Below are 20,786 nucleotides of genomic sequence, written 5' to 3' on the forward strand. Positions count from 1 at the left end.
CATGAGAATGAATATTTGTTTGCCATATGGCGGGAAATCGAGTTTGAATGTGTGTATACATATTAATTATTAAAAAGTAATAATAACATTTTAATATTTTAAATTAATTTAGCCAGGTAACTTCTTTTTCAAATATTCACACCGTATGTGAAACTGAGAATTTCACCAATCCACCGCGTCGAACATCTCAGGTCCTCAGGCATAATTAAGGACCCCAACTCAGCAGAAACCTCCTACTTTACAATGGTATTTTACTTATTCACTTCGATTACAGTTCACCCTTTAAGGGGTCCCCTACAGAGAGTCCTATTTCACCAACGGAATATTAATCGAGAGGAATGGAATCAAATTACTTCAGCGAATGCGAGGCCGCGTCTTCTGGGAAGACTAATGCTGGTGGCTTCCCGTCGCCATCCGCTCCGCATTGCTGTGTCCGATTGCGGGTACTTCATCTGTCCCTCTTAACTGTCGCGGTTAAGCCCACTCGCGCATAATCGGTGAGCATCACGTCAGAAACGCTATTCATTACACTCTCCTCAGATATCGGCCAAAATTAATGAAATTCAGAATATGGTACCGGTTTTTTGGATGAACATACAAATTATTCTAACCAAGAAGGCCGCCGGAAATGAGGCTCCCTCGGACCACAGATATTCCCTCTCATTCGCCGTATACTTCCTTTCTCGCTTCGTTCCGTCCTACATGCCTATCCTATTCCTTCCCCTTCTTCGTTTGCCGAATATCCTCATTCTTTCGCAGTCTTCATCATCCCATCGCCAATCAAACTCCTGTGCATCCATCTTTCCTTCCACCATCCATCAATCCCCTCTCCTCCCTCACCCTACCCAGCACTTCCTCATTTGTTTTCCTTTCAGTCCATTCCACCTATTCCACCCTTTTCCTCACACAAATCTCAAAAGCCTCCTACCTATGCATATACCTATTCTGCTTATCTGCTATCATGCTTGCGTGCATCTCCAAGCTATGCTCCATACGAAAGTTTAAACGAGGCTTTTCTTAACATCCTAACTCAACGTTCCTGTCATTAATTCCGTCCTCCGTGTAAAGTCTTCTTTCCTTAGTGTAATTCTTCTCTTTACGCCCCTAATACTTTGAAGATTATGGTCCAAAAACCTTACGAGATAGGTATACTCTTCAAGCTGCTCACGTTTTTGCCCTCTTTTTTTTAACGTTTGACCTTTCTCTTTCTTGATAACCACATAAACTTTGTTTTATTTACCTTTATTATCATACCGTGCATATTGCACCGATCTTTCAATGCATTAAGTTGAGTTTACAACCCTTTGGTTGGCTGAAAAACTATGGCTTTGTCATCCGAAAATCTGATTCTATGAATTCCCCAACGATTTCATTCCTACCTCCAGTTCTTTCAATGCCTCTTTAACCCTGTCTTTCACGTACAATGTATTGGGAAGCTTGGCTAATAATAGACCTCCCTCCTTCCTCTTCCTAACACAGCCCATCAGAACTCTCCGCCCGCCATTCGCACCTCTCTGACATGGAAAGATTTCGAAAGTATGTCCTGCCCCTCCAGTTTACTTCTATTTTCCGCAATACGTCCATTAATTCCACCCAATTTAATGTATCAACCACTTTCTCGAAAACAGACAAACACATCCCGATTTTATTCTACTTTCCTCTCTATTAGTGACTTCTTTAATGCTCTGGCTTTACGCATCCCTCTCCCCTTCTTGGGCAGAAACTGATCATCCCCTAAGGATTGATTGGCCCTGCTCTCCATCCTCTTATGTATGGTTATGAGAACCACTCTATCTGCGTGCGAAATCAAGCTTATTGTTTTGTATTCCTCTCATAATTCTGCATTTCCCTTTTTTTGGAATAGGAAATAACCCTGATCTCACAAAGTTTTCCGGCCAAATTCCTCCCTAGTAAAAGCTACGAATTTGTCCATAAAACTCTCCCTCCCATATTTTCTTAAACCTTTAAGTAGTTCCGCAGGAATGTTGACTACCCCCACGGCCTTATTTAGCTTCATCTCTCTTAATGCCCTTTCTATCTCACCGTCGATTATGCCTGGACCTAAGCTATCTTCCTCTACGTCATATTTTCTTTCAGTGCCTAACTTTGGTGACCTTTACCATACAGTTCTTTTATATATTCCTTCCGTTTCTTGGATATTTTCTGGTTTAAATAATATTTTTCCTGACTTACCTTTGATTGTTAGCAAGATTTTCCCTTTTTATTTCCTGATAGAGTTTTAACCTTAATACGTTCGTACAAGTATACACGTAGGCTGCACCAATTTCACTCTTCCTTCGGACACTTTCCATATCCTTGCACTTCGTCTTCCACCACGCTTCTTTTGCCTTATTTGTTGCCCGCCTCAGTTAACATTGAACTCTTTTTACTTCCTCCTACCTAACTCAGTGTTTGTGCAAGGTTTGTGTAAAAAGTATCGGTAACATCTTTTCCTGACGTGTGTGTGAAGTGCTGAATTCATACCACCGTTTTAGTGGGCACATGATCGCAAATCGTATTGGCATTGATAACATGACAGAGCAATCTAATGTAACTGAAAATTTGGCGATGCGAAATATCTGCGCTAAACTAGCCTCGAAGGTCTTTGGACGGACGACCAAGAGCAAAGGAGATTCAACGGCATCGCAACGATTAACCAACCCCCGTACAGGCCCGACTTGGCCCCAGCAGACTAATTCCAAATCCCAAAAGTGGCGAAATCGTAATCCATCAAAGGACATCACTATGGGCCCCTAAGTGCTGTCAAAAAAACTTGTACGCGTCCCCTTAAGGACCTTCCGGAAACCGTCGATTCGTGCAAAAGCCACTGACAATTGGGTCAATGCTCAAGGGATGAACCTTTTCCCGATACTTTTTATGCAAACCATGCATTCCTGCAGTTCCTTCTCTCGCCTTTCTAATCTTTCTATCCGTTATCCATTGCTTCCTTGTCTTTTTCCTATTAACAGTTCCTATGGTTTCTTTTACGTCTTTTGATTTTCTTTTTGATGTATTTCCAGTTTTCGACCCCGGTAGCGACTGGATAACTTCCTTGCATCACTATCTAGACGTAGCGGGTGCGAGTCCCGCTTAGGTTAGTTTTCCTCCACCTAGGACATGGATGTTTGTAATTGTCTTCATTGTAATGTGTAAGGGTTAGGTGAAGGATTAACTATAGTCTCGATTGTGATCCAAGTCCTCACCCGCTCCCGGGAAGCTTCGATTTAATGACGCTGTTCCTGAAACTGTTCCTACCCAAATATAGTCGAACTGATACCTTCCTGAGGCCCCTGGCATGTTTCATGGGTACCTACGCCTTTTGTGTTGTCTAAACCAAGTGTTGGTGATGGCTAACCCCTGTCTCCTACAGAATACAATTATTTTCTCCCCTCGGTCAGTCGTCGTACCTAAACCGTAGTACCCAACCTCATCACCATCCTATCCTTCGCCTCCTTTCGCGTTCCCATCCCCCATTACTATCAAACTTTTCCCTCCAGGAGCACACGCGATTTTGTCCTCTAACTAATCGTATACCCTATCGACTTCTTCCTCCTTGTCATTACTCGGTGGCATGTATACCTGGACATTGGCCAAATTTGTCGGTTCTGCAATTACCTCTACTAGTTATATTCTATCAGTTGCTTGCCCTATTTTGACAACACTCCTACCTTTTTGTTCAGTACTATAGCCACCCTTCACTGATTCTCTTCTCCTTCAATATTTATTATTCTATTACTGATACTTCAGTAATCCCCGCTACTCCGACTGCATCACTCAATGGCCGTCCTACGGGGGTCAGACGCTTTTGCAACTGCTTCACTGAGGAACAGACGCCGCGCGGACTACCTTTCGTCTGGCTCCTATCCTTCGACCTATCTGGGTGACCTTACCAGGAGCAAATGTTATTTCTCGCAGCTCTTGGGGTCATCAGAACCCACAAGCCGTTCCACAACTTTAAGATTGTAGTTCATGGGGAGTGATTTAATGATTAAGGTTGTAAATACTTGGAAGTAGTGGAAACTAGCGCAAAAATGAAAACGTGCCAATAATTGATTAAGAAAGTTCTTTTTTGTCGTATTTTTTAGTAAAAATACCTAAATTTTGTTATTTTCAAATTAGACTAACGAAAGATCACTGGCAAACAAAACTGGCTTGTAATTTATTTGAACGAAATAATTCCAGTATTGAACAAAATATGCTCTATGTGGAAATGATGATGATAAATGGTTTTCTTTTATGCGCCCTTTACGATACTTGTATCTACTGACCTGTATTTTGATGTGAATTCTGATTTTATTGACTTCTGTCGATATTCTTTCATTTCAATCTAAATATTTCAGCCTTATTTGACTTTTAAAATCGGTTATGAGTGTGAATGAAACGATCTTTGAATCCATAAAATGTTTTCGGTAGCCATAAACGAGTTTTGAGAGGACCAAAATTGTGAGTTCTATGCCTATTAACCCGACGCCTTCCATTCGATTAAATGGTAAAACCGATTTTGTCTCGAATTACCTTCCTTTTTTGATTCAGATGACGACCAATGGTCCACTTAAACATCGTTATGCATATTTTATCGTGTGAGAACTAAAATAAGACAGCATATTAAGCTCAAAAAGATCTCGAATTGTAAAACATTTCCATCAATTAATGTAATTTGATCATGAATGCTTGGCGTCCTACTTCTTGACTTTTGACTGACATTGAAATTTCGAAAACTTTGCTGGAACTACATTTGGTCGCCAACTCAAGGATGAGGTGCTGAATTGCCATATTCGTGACTAAATGGCTGGTTTTAAGTTTTTATTTATGGGAGTTGCTGTAATGAGTTGGCAAGATGAAAATAATGAGACCTATTTGCGAATTATTGTCCATTACCTAAATGAATGAAAGAAATTGATGCTATTAAGGATGGGGAAATTTGTAATATATAACTCATAGATAAGAAGTTACGAGGATTCTTGTCATTCAATCTACTATGGCTTGTATTAATTGACCTCATTCTTTGAACACGCACGTGAACGGAAACAGACCTCGAAAGTGTAGCTCTGTCACATAACGTACTTAATCCACCCGATTGCTTGAATGGGTTACGCATGAAAAACATGACACTAAACAACACTAAACAACAAAAACGATACTAAACAACGTGACGCTACACCAAAAAAAAAACAAACCTTTCTTCGATTTCACATATTTCTTTCCTTCCTGTACTACTCAATCCGAGCGTTTGTATTCATTTCCTCGCTCTCTTCTACTTCTGCTACTTTGTACTCACTACCCCATGCGTCCTGCATTCCTCCCTCCTCTTTCACAACCTTCAGCACTCAATTATCACTCAAATTGCCCCAGATCTTCTTGCCTTTCTCCGAATTTCTCGCGCTCCTTGAATTGCTTCGAACAGCCGTCTGGCTTCACGTCCCAAGGATTTTTGTTTTGTTTTCTCTCTCGTCCATTTCACTTTTTTATTCTTTTCCCCGTCCACATCTCTAAAGCCTTCAAATCCACCCTTCAATCTTCTTGCTTCAATGACCACGCTTCCGAAACGCACAACACTAAGCTCCATGATACATTGCTCACTATCATTTACCTTACATCTCTAATTAAGCTCCTTGGCATTAACTCACTCATCTTTGAAAAGTTTCTTCACCTAACGCAATTTTTAAATATCCTCACTACTTCTAGTGCACAACAGATAGATATCATTTTCGTTAAGGTATCATTTTCCTCGCGAGCGATAAGGGAACAAAATAACGCTATCCAACTTCGCTAGAGGGGAATATTTTGTCCCACTAATAGACAGGTGTGTAATCACCTCATGCCAGACATCGTAGTGATATCATGCAGAGTGCCATGTAAAATATAATGTAGAAAGTACTTCCTAAATACCTGTAGGTGAACTGTTCTTACTTTTTCAGCTTGTTCGCCTAAAATTTAATGTTCATTGTTTCCAATGAATCAAGATCTCATTGCATTCGCTCATTCATCCCATACCTATCACAATGGTTCTGAGATGCGATCTGTAATAATAGTAGCAATTAAAGTATGATAGGACTAAGCAATTGAATCTGAATTAATATTTCCTTCTGTTCGCCTCTCTTAATGTCAAGGAGAGGAATACCAATTCATCCAAGGCAATCGCTTGTATATTGCAGCTTTTCTTTTGTACTATTCTTCTTAATTAAATGTTTATCTGATCCTCTACATTTTAATTAGGCGTTGACGTTGTGATCAAAAGCTTTTGCGTCTACGTGGAGATGTTTCATGGCATCTCGATATTTACGTCGTAGTTAATTGTGGGTTCTCCTTCGTCCCAAAAGCCCGATAAAAGTTTGGTGAAGCTCTGAGATGTCTTAAGAGCAATGTCAGCTACATATTTCGCTCCATTGCATCCTTCTCTTCCCCATGTCTCGTTTAACACGGCAAGTCAAATTCTATGCCCTTCCCACTGAGATCTATTTCGGAACGTGCAGATATACGCCGGGAGCATCCTGGGGCCTACAGACAAATTCGGGTGAGCACCGCGCATTACCTTAAATACCCTCGATGAAAGAAAACTAGTAGCGAGCGAGTCTTTAGCCTTAAAACGGAGGACTCCGAAGGGCGATCCGAAGGCGCGCATTACGTCGTCGGGAGGGGATGAGCGAGTGAGCGAGACGATGGAACGAACGAACCGACCTCTGCTGCGCGCACACGACGCCGCAGCAAAGAGAGCTTTTGGTTTCTGAGTCGAAGGGATTGTCGTCGACGGAGTGGCTGTTGTGTAGCGGGGTGGAGGGTGGGGTTAAGCGGGGAGCGTTGGAGGGGGAGTTGCGAGGGAGGGGAAGTAGAGGGGGTAGATCGTCTGGTCTCCGCTGGAGAACGGCGGAGGGGAGGGCGAGAGAGGAGAGGGTGGAGTGCTTAGGGAGAGAGGGGAGGTAGAGCGCTGTGGAAAGAGGAGGAGGGGAGGTGGTGGAAACGAGGCAGACATGCGGTCGGAGGGGAAGGGCGCGTTCACCGGGGGAAGGGGAAGCAGGGAGGGAAGGAGGGGAGGGAAGCGTTCGCCTCGGCAGAGCAGACTCCACCCGGCCCCTACATTCACTCGATCGCTCACAGTCTGAGAGTGATTCCGAACGGGGAGGCAGCGTCGTCCTCTCTGTTGCCACGGCAGCAGCGTATCGACAGCACACAGCTAGAGCTAGCGAGCCACGGATCCCCGTGTGTCCACCACACCCTAGTCCTCCTCATTGCGAGTGGGCGAGCATCGAAGCGTCCGTCCGTCTACGTGACCCTCCCCCCCCTCGGACGGGGGTGCTAGTGTCTATCAATCGCCAGCCGAAGCACGACGAACGAGATATCCGCTACTTTCGTGTTGGAACAGGCCTCTCGTGTGGAGAGTGAGAGAGAGAAGCCGGGCGTCCGCCTTGCCTGCTTTGCTTCTACGCACCACCCGAACGTGCGCTGGGGGGAGAGAGAGAGAGTGAGTTGCCGGTGAGCGTAGGGTCCCTTTGCCGCGCGGCGGCGTCCGAAGCTTTCGACGAGGAAGAACGTGCGGATCGCCCGGCACCGGTTGACCACGTCTCGTCCTTGGCACCTAGTCCAACGCGTGGCCTCTCAGCTGAGAGAAGAACGGCCACGCCGTGCGCCAACGTGTAGTGAACTCACTGGCTCGGGAGGGCTTCGAGCCGAGAGTTAACACGAGGAAAGTGGAAAGCAAGTAGGCGCCTTCTGTGTTTGATAGTGAGGGGAGATAATATATATATATATCCACGCTTGTGTTCTGATCCCCTCTCCCCCGCCTTCTCTGATACGTCTTCTTCTGACCGGCCTCCCGAACAACCCAGCGGCCACCGACTCCCCCCCCTTTCCCCGTTCGCCTTAAGAAAACCGACCAGGGAAGAAGTAGAAGAACATCTCTCGGAAGCCGGCTGACCATACCCCGTTCCCCTTTTCCCCTCTCCTCTCCCTCGGGTAGGAAGCGGTAGGTCTTCTCTGGTACAGGTCGTTTACACCGGAGTGTGTGTGTGTGTGTGAGGGGCCCGCCTCATACCTTTTGAGGGCAGGAACAAACCAAGGAGGAGGCGGTGAAGGAAGGGGAAGGCCATTCCCTTTTTCTTGCCCTTCAAAAACCGAGCGGCGATTGTGCTTGCGAGAGGGCTTTCGACGGAGGCTTCGGGAACGGCGATCGCGGGGGTGCCGGTCGGCTGGGCTCTCGGGGCCGCTCCTCGCGCAACTGGGCGGCGGGAACACCGCACATCTCGCTGAAAGTTGGCGACGCCGTAGCAACCGCCAGATATACAACGACGAAACGGACATTGGTTTTCCGAATCTACCCAATCCTCGCGAGGGATTTCCTTGTTTTTTAGCCTTTCACTGATTGTTTGGGAGGAGGAGTCCGGAGGTTTGCTCATTTCCTGACGTGACCATCCAAGCCGCCTTGATGTTCTCCAGGGTTGGATTTTGGAACCGGAAGCGCGGGTTTGGACATTTTTTGCGCAAACTGACGCTGAGCAAGACGCCGCTAATAGTGTACATCACGTGTGCCCTCTCGGGAGTGATGTGGAAGAATGAGAGCCTCATTTGGTTCTAAAGAAGACGGGTGTGATAAGAAGAAATAGAATAGTTATTACGTTAAAAGGACAGGGAACCCCTTTTGTTTTTTTATTATTCGCACGAAGAAAAACAAATTTTTATTTAACCTTCTAAACCCCCCCCCCCATACCCCACAGTGGTTTATTGCAAGGGTCGCGTGTTTTCAGTGGCAGTGTTTGGGAGTGCGTGTGTGTGTTAAGTGCGTGGTCGATGGCCGGGTTTTTTTCCGCCGCGCTTGCCATATCTCTCCTCTCCAGTGTTGAAGGGAAGGAAGGAGGAAGACGCGTGCTCTGCAGTTCTACGGATATACACACACGCACACACACGTAGTACTCGCGTGCTTGAGGGTGCTGGCGGGTCCGCCGGGAACGGGTGAGGGGTGAATATCCCGCGAGCACGTGGATTTCCCTCGCCACCGGGCGTCTCCTCCCTCCCCCGTACTCCCCCCCCCTAACGCCTTCCTCCCCTTCCCCCCCCGGTGTTTATATACATTCCCTTTATTCACTCAGCCGCCTCGGCATTCGTCCCTTCCCGCTTGTCGCGGCCTCAAAGACTCCCCATTCCCCCCCCCCACACAATCCCCTTTCTCTCTTTCTTTCTCGTCCCCCCCCTCTTCCCCCGCACGCATTCCAAGGGAGGGTGACGTGCCCTTCTTCCGGAAGGACAGTCGCGAGTGAGAAGAAACCGCGGATATATCCCTCCCCCATCCCCCCCTCTTCCCTTTCTCGCCCTTTTCCCGCGTCGTTTTAAGGGGGACAACACGCGACACAACAACACAACGTTTGTGCGGCACGCCAATCGCCGAGGCATAGAAGAAAGAGAATATTGGATCGACGCCGGAAGGAGCAGAAGAGAGGAAGGTGGAATTCGCGTATCCGAGCGCAAGCACTTTCCCCTTCCTCCGGAGAGCGGGGAACGCGTGGGAAGAGCATCTCCGCTTTTTATTTTGCTCGCTCGTCGATGGAAGGCGCCCAGTACAGGTGCGCTCCCCAGCCAGAGAGAGGTAAATTATTCCCCCACTTTAATTACCGTTTATTTTTTATTCTCTCGCGTATTTTTTGTCTTTTTTATCCCTCGCCCGGAATTGTTTCTGTGTGTGTGTGTGTGTCTCTCTATAGTATATTGGTCGTGTGTCTGAGCGCGTCTGTGTTTGGGAGGGGAATAATGGTTTTCGATCGTTTCGCCGGAGGTTCCGTTGTTGGTGTGCGTAAGCCGTCGTGCGTGTTTCTAGTGTGTGTGCGGAACGGAGCCCCGCCGAAAATGTACACGCCAATTAAAAAACACCGCCGTCTTTGTTTTTTTTGCGCGCGGTGAAACATTCGTTGCCTCGTTGGTCGGGAATTTGTCGCTCTTTTCCGTTTTATTTATTGCGTAGTTTTATAATTTTGCAGTGTTTTTTCCTCGCTTCCGTTAGTGCGCTCGCCGGTTTGTTCTTTTTTTTCCTGATTGTTGCCGTATATCCGCCGCAGTGATATGTATGTATCGTTCTCGAATCTATTGAACAGATATATTTTCTGGTCATTTCGTTTTTAAGTCGGCGTATATTTCCTAATATTTTCCCCCGCTTCACTCTCGTGATTCCGGATAAGTGTGATGAACTGGTAAATGCACTGAAAACACGTCTTAAATTGCTTCGGTAAAATATTTTAACCATTAAACTGTAGTTGGTATATCTGTTTTTTCAAGATTAGGTTTATCTTGAAAGCGTTTGCTCCGCATAATGGTTACAGTTTACAGTTAAATTTGCATGCATTCATTTTCTGGGAATGGATGGCTGCACAAATCTTTTGAACTCCTCAGATTCTCTTATCTCCTAAGGTTTACATTAGCAACACATTGGTCAGTGTGTCGATATAAAGTCGACAGCAATGGAAATGTATAGTATGTTCACATGATTCATATTCGTGTATCCTGACAGTTATATTGCTAATATGTCTGCCCCAGGTTTTAAACAAATCTTAAATGTGAATTTTAAAATACTGTTCCAGTCCCGCAAGGAACCACGGATCACTAGGATTATGCTTTCGTATTCACTTGACTCAACTTTTGTTCTTTATCGAAGCAGCAGCTTCCGTTCGACTACTTCGGATGATCTTCTCGTACATGAAACTTGCTAGATATACATTGTATGTATGTCTTCAATAGATATTGAATGGTTTGACGGTAGGCTATTAAAATTTAACTTTTGAGCGCGCGATGGGCGGTAAGGGTATTTTCAAGGGATAAATTTCCTTGCTTGGTTTTCTTGGAGATTTAGATAGTGTTTCGCCAGTAGTAGTATGTATGCAACGGCCGTAATAATAGAGAATATGTCATTGGTGGAGGGTGCAAACTTAGAGTAACAACAATTCTGCTCTTATTTTCGGAGAAACTTTTCATTTGCCATTTAATTTCTATTGTGGTGAGATTGCAGAAGAACTGCACAGCCAGGAAAATGGTGTGTGAAGCAAGTTCTCACTTCGTTTGTAGGATCTGTTGATTTGAATATGTATTCATGTTACGATTCCTTTGGCCCCAGTCTTTTTCAAGTTTTTAGTTTGCAGCATTCATTAATGAAAACGGATCGTTGCTCTCATTCAAGTTATGAAAGTAATCGCATACATACGAGTATTTGTCATTGTACGATTTACTCTGGTTTCCCGGAGTAATGAGAAATGGTTAACTGTCAGCTTCTTGCGTTCCTTTGTATCGTTGACATGTTTGCAGTTGTTCTTCATGCTTTTTATTTTTGTTATGCTTATAGCCGCTTAGTGGCATGTGGAAATCGTGTGCGCATGTATCAAGAATTGACGTGTGATTAACATGTTGATTGAAATCTGCCATCTGTCAGTTAGTGATCGATTGTTAGTATATCGTTAGCCTACGGTATAAGGCAAGTTTTCGATGGATCCCAGGAGCAAGCCCTTCTGCGAACCCCTGCCTAGCTCATCAGTGAATAACTATAACACCCAACATTATAGTAATTTATTCTTCAAGTCTGTGTACTCCCCTCCACCCGTGCATTCCGACCTCTTATTATTTTTCTGCCTCTATCTCGTTTACCCAACAATCTCCCCTCTATCACAGTCTTCAACAGCAACATTTCCACTCAATATGTGTTGCAACCATTTTTTTACAACCTTCTTTGCGTTTGCCTCAGAAGCCTAAGTCCTCCCGTGGATTGCGTAGAACTCCTTAATATGTACATATTTCCATCAATACTCACTTTTTCCGTACTTCGCCACGCCCACACCACAGAAACTTCAACTCAACGCTTGTCCTCTTGCCCCGACGACCTACTAAACGTCCAATCTACCTAACGTCTTTCTATCTCTCGAGAATATGGAAAAATATTGAAATAGCTCTGATGCATTCTTGGAGAAAAGGAAATGGGATAGGAGTCTTCATTGAATGGTGCTGGCAGAAAACACGTTTTTCGTTACCATTGAAAGTTTTCCCTTTAAATTTCCTGTTAAAATTATTGAAGCAGGCTTAAAGATTCATAAATTCTTGGCATCCAATTTCGTTCATCAGTACAATACATCATTTTGGTGATTTTTAGTGATTTGAGTGGTGGCTTCGTAGTTGTCTTGTGTAATTTTGTGCAGGTCATAGATCTAATAATAATATTTAATTCTGGGGGATGGCTGTCGTACTTATGTGCGAATGCGCTTTATGTATTATCCAGGACAATGAGGAGTAAAACCAGAATTATTTAGCGATATATATTTAAAAATGATGATTAATGCCTCCGTACGATTGATTGCATTACGAGTTTGCAACGGAATTTAAGAACTATGAGAGAGGATGCTGCTTTTTTCTGAGAGTTTCTGTCTCATCCAACTCCTTCAACCATTTAAGTATGATAAACCAGGATAGATGGAACACGGAGATAAGGATGGCTTTTTTGACGACTGTAATCGGTCGTCATTATAAGGTAAATTAGGATGGTTAAATATTAGGAAAATCTTGTATAGGACCTGGAATATCGTCGTAAGTACCTTATTTTCTTGTAAACACAATTTTATCCGTAAAAAAACTACAGTATGGCCCTTGAAGCAAGAAAAAATGGGCTTCAAAATATATAGTATGTCGTCATCCCGCTTCACCGATATGTGTGGACCATTAACTCAGTAGCACTTGGGAAATAAATGTTAAAAATAAGCTAATCAGATCATCATGAGCAGATTTTCAAATTGTTACTTGATCGCATGGTTTTACGACCGGTGTACGTTATGCATAGTTAAAAGAAAGAAAAGATGACCCCCTTCACACATTCATTCACTTGATAACTTTTATCCTTACGACCCAATTTTCAAGAGAATATCTTCTTTAAATATTGATGAATGTGTATTGCCATTTAAATCTGCTTTGACGTCGTTCAGGTGCCTGAAGTTGCCATAACCCGCCTTAACACACGCAATGAGAATAAAAATTACAAAATTTAGAATATACCCAGCGTAATAATATGTCTTCTCAATAACCTGTTGGCATTACCGTCCTTTTCTCTCGCAGTCATATTTTTTGTCCTCTACGTATTACTCACTCCCACTGCGGCAAGTTGATCGGCCACGCCTTAGGCGCTTCTGTATGACACTTCCGCTTGACAAGCCGTGGTCATTGGACATAGGATCATGGGACTGGGCGTGTGAAGTGATCGTGAATATTGTGACGCGTTATAACGCAAGGAAGAAACTTACATCCTATAATCATGTTTATGACGCGGAGATTGGCCGAAGTTGAAGGCGTAGTAGACTTCGTTGTTATGTATCTATACAATATTCCGCAAGCCGCCGCAAGGGCGTGCGGCGGGGGGTGTTAGGCCACCACCCGTATATTAAAATAAAACCACATGCAAAATCGAATCGTGTTAAATCTACAGAAATATTAGTTTTTTCATGCTCTCAACAAACATTAATCATACGAAAGAAATTACTTAAATGAAACAACATTTAATAACTGGAAACGTACATTCAAATGATGCTTATACACTACCAATTCTTATTATCTCCTACGCGATGGCTGTCACCTCTGTTATGATCTCTAATGGTTCGAGGAAAAAACGACATTTTAAATCTATCCGTTCTACAATTAAATCTCCCTGATTTTACGTTGATGACCTGATCTGTCATAGTGAGTGGGGGCCTGTCATTTGTCCTAACTTTTCACAAACCTAGTAGCTTCGTTGCACTCGATCGAGTTCCAACATTAAGCCAACTTCACGAGGATCCCATACACGTGCAGCATACTCAAGGTGGGGCCTAGCTAAAACATAAACTTACATAGTCATACATTAAAGTATGCTTGTTTAGTGACACATTTGCTTGTAATTTTTTTATGATTTCATAAGCATTTCATTGCTTTATGAAGTTCTTAGGGAACTGGCTACCCAGTGAGTAGAGCGCAGGGATACTAACTGGAGGATCCGGGTTCGATACTCTGGGACACCCCTAGGTACCCTCAATTTCACCCAAACTAATTTTTCGGGCAACTTCCTAAGCTCAGGGAAAAACTGTGTGGCACCCCATCCTGATGCATGAATTTCACACGCCGTTGGGCTTTTAGTATTGATTGAGCTCTACTACCCTGACTTATCAAACCTATCCTTCGGTTTGATAGCTGTGGTTACTAAATGCTTGAATGAATATTTTTGAAGTATGTCCTTTTTCATTGTTTTGTTCACTTTTCTCAAGTAATTAATTGGGGAAGTACGCCTTGACATATAATTAAAAACCATGTGAACCATATTTGTGCGATGTGTGGTCTGTGTCGGGAGGTTATAATATCCTGTATGTTCAATTTGGGGCCATTTACCGTCCGGGGGCCCAGCTTGGAATGTTGTGGCATGATCCGCCACGGCGTTGGCACGCGGTGGTTCGGGCCTCTGCTTCCACGTACGTGCCTTGGTAACCCGCCCGATCGGCACCTCGCTCTCGCCGTGCCCGCCCTCGTGCATTCGGTGCTCGCCGGTGGGGCGCTATCCGCGGCCCCCTCCTCCCCCCTTCCGCACACGTGTCTTGTAGCGTGCGGCTGGGGCGCGGTCGCCAACCTGCTGATAAATTCACCCTCCTAAGGTGATTCATCGAGTCAGACGAAATGGCTCCCCCTTTTAGGTTACACGAGGTATTAAGAGATCGGAAATACAAGGCAGAGGAAAACGTAGCAATTTTGACGTTAAATCCGGAAAAATTTTGAAGTGCACTGACGCCCTTTTTAAATATATGTATATATATGCGAGTGTTGGAAACGCTGAGATAATCGAACCTCGTCGTTGAGTTCCGGAAAGAAAAGTGAAAGTCTTAATGTGTCCATTGGGAGGTCTTCCCAGGTCATTTCGAATGAACTACTTCGATCCATTCCATGAATTTACAAACTGCCTGTCTTCATGCTGTCATTACTTCTATGTTCTCAGTTGCGTATAACTTGCGTGATTTTTATTCCTTACTTAAATAGCTTAACACAGATCTAATTTCAATCTAATGACTTTTTTATCGTGATTTTTGTGGTGTTACTTTTTTGTCAATATTTTATTTCCGAAGTAATTTACAATTTCCGAGTTCGTCTTTCAACTTCTGTGGTTTTATTTATCCAAGTAGGATTATTGTGTTCTTGTGGTAAGCTATTTTGATTGATTGCGGAACTCTGTGTTCGTTCACAATTAAATCCTCATCTTCACAAATGACGGGGTGTCACCTGATGATGATGCGCAGCATCGAAACCATGGTTGTCGGACATTTAAAGTGTGTGGAAGTGTGAAGTTTCTGTTATTTTTACCCTCATCATGAAGGAACTCCATAAAGTTAATCCTGAAACTGTATATTCACAAATAACGCTTTCGTGAAATATGTTCTTCCCACTATGTTGCTACTTAGTTCCATTTTTTGCCGATAGGAGTAAAATTGTATGGATATTGGAGAATATTCTCGCGATGTATTATTGGTTCCCACCATGAAAGGTAAAATGAATCAATCGGCAGCCCCTGTTGCCGTCCATTCACTAAATTGAATATTTTGGGAAATATTCATGGTACTCATGAGGAAGGTGAGGATTATTCAAGAGAGATTTTTGAAACGTTAAACGATTTTTTTATAAATAGGCATATCACTTATTATATACGTAATTAATAAGTATTAGAGAAAATAGGAAGTGTAGTTTAGAGTAGATGAGGAAAGGACGATATTGAGTGCTCTGCTTGGAAAAAGTACCGTTTGGCGGATTAGGCATCCCTGGTATTTTTATCGTTTCGGTGAATGAGGACGAGTTAATTGAGAGCTAAATGCGAAATTGGCTCCTTTGTGATATAATGGAAGAGAAAATAGAATTTCCTACGGGGGACACAAATGGACAAATGGCACGAGTGAAAGCCGAATGAAGAGTAATGTGGAAAAGATGGACGTGAGACAATTAGCATTAAGGGAGGAATGTAGCGCTGCAGTAAGCCACTCATCGGATCGAGGAATAAAAATAAATAAAAATACTTGTGGGAAAAGTATATTCAATCTCACTCTCCTGCCCGAATACCAAATTCCCTTATCCACTCATTAAATTACGGCTTATGTGCATATGTGTCCTCATAGTTTCATCTCTCAGGTCCAGCTTACAAGGGCCTCGCCATTGGAGGAAGATTACATGTGTGCAAGCCCCTTCTGGATCCATAACAGGTCGGGCGAATGGCTAAGAAACTCGTCTTCTCGTGGGAAAGCGTTATTGATTCCGCAGTGGAATTTTGCCAGCCAGCCTGGGCTCGTGTTTTCGTTCGACTCGCCGATGCAAGTGCTTTTTAAACTCGCCAGTGGTGAGAGGGATTGCATACTGCGTCTCCCCATCGCCTGCGTACTCGGCGATGAACAGGAGGAGGTCGGGGTCCTCACTGTCCATCCCTGCCTCCCTTCGGAGTTCCCTTCCGCCTAGTCCGGCCCTGTTGCGCGTCACTCTGGAGGACATAACCATTACCTTTTTTCAGTTTCTCATCAGGTAGTTTTTGGATTTTGATTTGGAAATCAAGTTCTTTCTAAAGGCAAAACTAGTTTTTATCTGGAGCTATGTGAAATCCTTGTCGGTGGTAGCTGTGCTAAACTAAACTTAGTGTAATGTTAGATATGTTATTCTTTCGTCGACCGCAATGGAGGTGGCCGTTGGTAGGCTTGCATCGATGAGTATCGGACTATAATTTTCTTTAGTTTAGAAAAAAATGTGGCATACTCCCATGGATGGGAAAATATTATAAAAATGACTCCGAGAAAAACCCCATGAGTGCTGTCAAGAATACATTTTGTTCGTTGTTATAGATTTACTCGCGGTGGTCACCACCTCTTCTCGGGTTCTCATCGAATTTAGATAATCATATTTTCGGCCGCCCGAGGGCCAAAGACAGACAGTACACACTCCAATCGCTTATATTTTTTACTGTATAATGAATTTTGTTTTCGCGAATAATTCGTTGTTACTCGAATGAATAACTGATATTTTTCAGATACCCTTGCACCTTACTAGGTTCCAATTCGTACCCTTGCCGTGAGATTAATCGAATATCATCATACATGCCCACTCCCTCTTGTTTGACTCTTAGTAGGTGGTTGTGAGCGATCTAACAAGTTTCTTGTCTCATTGGGTCAAGAACAATATGGGAATCTTCGGTTTGGACCGAAATCGAATCAATATTTCTACACAATTTCAAAATATGTTTCAATGCAACAATTTCAGAGTGTAAAAATCATGAAATGCACATTAGTGGATGACTCCGTTAAAAGTTACTGTTGCGGCATCTCCCGCAGTTTCTTGGAATTTTAAAATATATTTTTTCATCAGCAAATTCCAAGAAACTGCGGAAGATGCCGCGATGCTAACCTTGAACGGTGTAGTCCGCTAAATGTACATTAATAAGCAAATATTTCCGAGCATGAAAATCATTCGCCTTGACCGGGATCTAGGTTCGAATCCCGCTCAAGGCGAATGATTTTTACACTCTGAAATTTCGGCATATTTTTTCCATTATAGTTTGCTGATGCAATAAATATTTCAGATCCTCGGATATTTCGAGAAACATCTCACTAGTGCTTTAATGAGCAGCATAATCGAACGTCTCCTCTCTCGAAAACTCCAAACTCCTTATGGTACAATTTCATTCTTCGCCTTTTGTAATCGGCCGATAATGATTTATCAGTGTTATTTTTGTTCAGTTGGACAATGTAAATACTTCGTTTTTACGTATTATTCTTAGGGTCTATTTTGAATACGCTGTATTACAGTTTCTACGTTTCAACGTGTTAAATTTTGTTTATTAGGCGAGAAGACCTTTGGTTTCAGTGTACTGTGACAATTGTATTCACATAAAAATCAATTGATGCCTAAATGATAACATTTTGCACGACACTCGTTTAAATGCAGTTATTGAGGTAGTTAAATCTCGGGAACTCATTTCAGAAGTTTGAAATGATTCTTTGTCAACTGTCTACTTGATCGTTAACGGTTAGCATTGCCATTTAGTTGGGGGTCATTTGGCAGTTGTGGATTCTGAACATTTAGCCAAGTAGTTACATGCGCGAAATGTAGCTCACGCAGGCCGAGAAAAGCGAAAGTGACGATGAGGGGAAATATCTGATGAATGAAATTAATTTCCCGGTGTTTCAAATCGGGGAGCATAGACGGACAGCATTGCAGCCGAACAGCGTCCTGCTTCGGCCTTTTCTCTCCAATTTGGAAGGCGGGGGAAACGGGAAGTGTGACGAAACAGGAGAAATTGGGCGAACCGAATGGAAGAACTAACACCGAGTGGCTCTTCCGCCAACAGAGCAACTGTCCAGCATTGCATGTGTAATCACAAGTGTTGTAATGGCAATGCGTACGCTCTTCACCCACCGTAAGGTCCCCAGAATGAAGCAGGATTGGTTCTCTGATTGTGGGGTGATGCTCGAGGGGGGTTGGGGGATTGGAATGGTGCGGTGGATAACATACAGGTTTCCCCCCTGTCCAGGTTCAAATCCTGGAGACAACAAATATTTTTGAGTGGTATCCCAATCCCTACTTGAGGTGCTTTGTGAAGAAAACTTTAGGCGAGTACGCCGTCCGTCGGATGGTATGTTAAACTGCGGACCCCTTGGCGCCTTTCGTCAAGAGTAGGCTCTTACCGACGCCGGGTTTCTCTCCACCCTTCCTCATTTCCCATCCATCCCTAATTGCGCTAATGACCTTGGCTGTCGGTCGCCTCCCATAAAAATTACTGCTACCCGAGGGGGGCGTTTAATACGGGGCCCTAAGTAAGCTAACCACCATGCCACCGTTCCTTTTCTCATCGACCCTTCCCTCCGTTATTACTATTCTGCGTGGAATGAAGAACGGCTGTTTGTTGAGTGGAGTGTATCGGAAGAGTGGGCGGCGTGTATCAGATGAAAAGGAGGTCAGGGAGGCAGTGTGGGAACAGGCCAAGAAGCAGCGGGGGGAGCGGAAGGAGGCAGACGTAGGTGGCAACAACCCTGAAGGGAGGGGGCACTTGGGACCCCGGCCTTGCCCGTGTAGATCCATGGGTGTCTCTCTCTCACTCACTCACTCTTTCGGTGATCGATCTCTCTCGCAATTGGATCCGGAAGGTCGGACGTCGTGATGTAATCTTTCGCCTGCTATTCGCCGTAGAAACATCTTGATTGCGTCACTTTAAAAAGTGCTTTGATACTGATGAAGTATTGATTGTGTCGTTTCGGAAGGGTTGTATGGGATTCCCGGAACGGGAGAGAGGGTGAGGGGAGGAGGAAGAGAGATCATTAAGGATACAGCGCCGGCCTTCACTCGCGGGGAAGGCAGATGAGGGGTGGGGTGGGGGGGCGGTCCATAGGGACTCCGACGACACCCCCTTCGCTAATATTTGGGTCAGGCAAATGGTTCGGGTGAAGGAACCGTATAGTCATTAAACCACAAGTCAGAAAAGGTATAATAGCAGTTAATCCGTAGTTGATCCATTAAACAAAAAGGAAAGCATTGATTTCAGAATTGATACTTTAAGACTATTAATATTCCTCTCCACATCCTACTGTATGTATAAGTTTGATTAGCACTACTCATCATCTCGTCTCGCAATGCTTAGAGTTCTACTCGGCACGCAGATACTCGAAATGCTTTTAAATCTCCTAAATAGACTTATAAAACTGTTCGCATTGTGTAGATATCATCTCAGTTGGTCTCCAACATTTTAGCCGTATGGAAATTGATTCCCTGCCACGAAATCGTGTGGCTTACCCACGCAAATGTAGACTTGGGAAATCGTCCTCATTCGCTACACCAGGTCCCCATCGGGAGGTGCCTACCTAGATTCACCACTCCCCTCTCCGACAGTATCCACTTCACTTCGATCTGATGCGCTTCATTACCATCTCTTCGCACCACACTCTTACACGATCGCTTGGTGTCACTTCGTCGCATGGGATGGCAACGATTGTATAATGGAATGACGCATGGGAAATGAAATTCACGGATCGGCCTCGTGGATTCTGTTTCCAACTCACGGGTCGCGTTCCACAGATACGAATCGTGTGTGTGTTCAACTCCAGCAGCTTAGTCAGCTTACAGAATTCAAACAGGCGCATGTGCGTTGAATCAAAATCTCTGGCTGCATGTCGGTGCCTCTCTGTGAAGAATGAGATTGATTTGTAAAAAATCAATGAATCGGTGAGGATGCGAACTTCGTGCGTTGCATAAGCAACGGTGGGATGCATGTGTTCAACCAACCGCCGCCGTCAAATCGACGGTTAGTTTAATGAAATTATGTGTGAACAAAAGGGCAAAAACAAACGCCAATAAAAATCAACTTAAAATAAAAAGATGAATGCACTTATTCCAATGAATAAACACTTAATTGTGTGACTGGAAATGTGGTTTGGACATCCGCGCGTATTGTTTAATTCGAACAGATTTTAAATTTTAATTCATTTGATCCGTGCGTTAAAAATTCTGTGACGTGTCCTTCGCTGGGCACTCCCGGACCTACGGGGCTCAATCAATAATGCCCACAGGGAAATAATCAATCAATCTCCTGGAGCCACTTCGCTTGGGCCCCACTGACCGTCTAACATCGACCGTCGGCCTCGGATCTCACTATCTTTTGCCTTGGGCACCTGTTCGGGGCAAATTATTGTAATAAAACGAGGGGAATGAACGATCGCGGGAGGTGCGACGGAGAGGTTGAAGAAAAACAAAAAGAAAGAATCGATCGCCTTCCGCCAACTTCAATCCGTCGAGGACGCCGT

At 44.0% G+C, this 20,786-nt stretch overlaps 1 long non-coding RNA gene across 1 annotated transcript in view; it reads left to right on the forward strand.

Moving 5' to 3' along the window:
- Window positions 1-7,120: 7,120 nt before the first annotated feature.
- Window positions 7,121-20,786, forward strand: part of LOC139687327 (uncharacterized) — a 525,630-nt gene continuing 511,964 nt past the window's right edge. Inside the window, exon 1 of the long non-coding RNA XR_011700633.1 lies at window positions 7,121-9,574. This is a non-coding gene — a long non-coding RNA (uncharacterized lncRNA). The remainder of the gene's footprint in view (window positions 9,575-20,786) is intronic.

The sequence above is a fragment of the Hetaerina americana genome, unplaced genomic scaffold, assembly GCF_022747635.1.
Source record: "Hetaerina americana unplaced genomic scaffold, ioHetAmer1.1.p SCAF_19, whole genome shotgun sequence".
NCBI classification, from domain to species: domain Eukaryota; kingdom Metazoa; phylum Arthropoda; class Insecta; order Odonata; family Calopterygidae; genus Hetaerina; species Hetaerina americana.